The following is a 2,500-nucleotide window of genomic DNA, read 5'->3' on the forward strand; positions in this document are numbered from 1 at the left end:
GGCAATGATATTAACCTAATTGATTATGATAGTGTTGCTATTGGTTTTATCATTATTGATGTTATATCATAGATATTGAGAAAAATTATATTAGCAATATTGTTTTCAGTTTCTTATGCAAGTGCAAAGGTATACAACTAATACACAAATATTAAATTCCACTACTTTTTCACTTCTACAATTTTCATTACAAACACTATGCCGGATTTGACTCTAACACTTTTACAAAGATGAAACAGAATCTCTTTAGTATTATAACAAAGAGAAATCAAAATAAAATTAGGTTTTCCATTGTCTCATTTGGGTAGAGAAACACAGGAAATACCTTTGTATTCCATAAAAAAACTACAGTTACAAAAGAACACATCTTTTTACACTTCTCGTAATTCGCCATCATAATTTCGTCAGCAGATTCATTAATTTCAACCATATCAAAGCTCTCCAGCATAGGCTATGTATTTCAGAGGAGGAGATGCTCAAAGGGTGTCAAAACTATCAAGTCAATTTTTTCCCTTTGAAGATCCAAGTTTTAATCTTTGGTCATAAACTCCATTATTTTCGCGTCTTCTTTGTGGTGGACAGTCCCGGATTTTACCACCTGCTCTCAGAGGATCATAGTGAAAATCTGACTTTTTGTATTTGACCTTTTAACCTTTCTCTGAACTTTTGCCTCTTTATTTTAGAATGAAAGTTCAGTCAGTTCATATGATGTTGATGGTGCAGAGGTATGTCCCCTTCATTCGAATATATATATATATATATATATATATATATATATATATATATATATATATATATAATATATATATATATATATATATATATGATAAATTTTGCACATATAGACGTGAGTTTTATATAATTCAAATCAGCCATATATTTTAATACCATATTGTCTAAATTCTCTTATCGATCTTGGGATCAGAGTGCCAAGGCATAACCACTCAAAGACAATAGCCTCTGACCGCTATGGAATCGAACCCTGGTCCGGGAAGCTGGCATGTAGAGTGACTTTTAATTTAGCTACACACATATATATATATATATATATATATATATTATATATATATATATAGTATATATATATATATATATATATATATATATATAATATATATATACCGTTCTAAGTGAGGATACCTTAGCGTTGTAAAAGGATTTGCGTATCGCCATGATCAGCAAAGCTGTACTAGTCAGGGCTACTCATCCTAGATTAGTTTTTTGGAGTGATCAGAGAAATATCTCTTACCATCTCCAATCCTCATATTGGGGCTTAATGTAGAAACTCCAAATCCTCTCTAGTAAGGAAGACAATGGTTTACATTAAGCTATCGGTTCAGGGATCCCCGCCCCCCCCCCCTCTCTCTCTCTCTCTCTCTCTCTCTCTCTCTCTTTCTCTTCTTATTCTTTTTCTTCCTCAACTTCCTCTTCTTCTCCACCGTTATCCCTACATTAAGGAGTTGGTTACCTGATGTGCCCTCTCCAATCCATTTTGAAGGGGCATCCTCTTCCACCAACCCCACCCCTATCTCTCTCTCTCTCTCTCTCTCTCCTCTCTCTCTCTCTCTCTCTCTCTCTCTCTCTCAGCAAATCATTGTCTGCCATGAAAACAATCTGCCTGACATTACGATTCAAACCCAGGGAATTTTGTGGTCAGGTCTTTGACGAAGAATGCAAAGGATCTCTCTCTCTCTCTCTCTCTCTCTCTCTCTCTCTCTCTCTCTCTCTCTCTCTCTCTCTCTCTCTCTCTCTTTCGGCAGGACGTGAGAGTGCGAGGGGTCATCTGCATTGCAAAGCTGCGTGTTTTTATCACGTATATATTAATACTAATGGAGAAGGGCCCTCTCTAGGGGCGTCGCCTTCGTATGCTCCCTTCTTCGTCACGTCGGATCAAAACTGTTTTCGAGCCCGTCGACTGGAAATGTTTTTTTTTTTTTTTTTTGGGGGGGGGGAGGGTGGGGGTGGTGGTGGAAGGAAAGTTAGGAGTTCGAGGTCATAGATATTTGCGGAACGAAAGTTTGGTGTTTTGTGGTCTCTTTCTTTCGAATTTTCAACTTTAATTTAGGGCTGAAAATGTGTTTTTTGTTTTTTCCTTTATAGTAAAAAAGTTGGTTTTTAATGGGATGTTAAAGCTAGACTATTTTGTGTATGTGTAAGCAAAACAAAAATGATCCGTAACCAGAGAGGGGATCCATTTTAGTAATATCCGGTTTTGTTTTAGTTTGTAATTTGAGAAAATTTCTTCATATTTTTATCGAATTTGGATTTTTTTTATTATGAATTGGAATGCTTTTTTTTTTCATTTTTTTTTCAGTAAGATTTTTATTTCATTGTGAAAGTGAAGAACAGACCTATTGGGTGTGCGTGTAGGCAAGGGGAAAATTATCCGTAACCAGTACTATATGGTCTTGTTCTAATTTGTAATTTAGGAAAATAGTCAAGAAAACACAGGTATTTTTTTCTTCCATTCTTATTTTTTTCATCTTTGTTCAGATCTGAA

This window comes from Palaemon carinicauda, chromosome 25 (assembly GCF_036898095.1).
Source record: "Palaemon carinicauda isolate YSFRI2023 chromosome 25, ASM3689809v2, whole genome shotgun sequence".
NCBI lineage: Eukaryota > Metazoa > Arthropoda > Malacostraca > Decapoda > Palaemonidae > Palaemon > Palaemon carinicauda.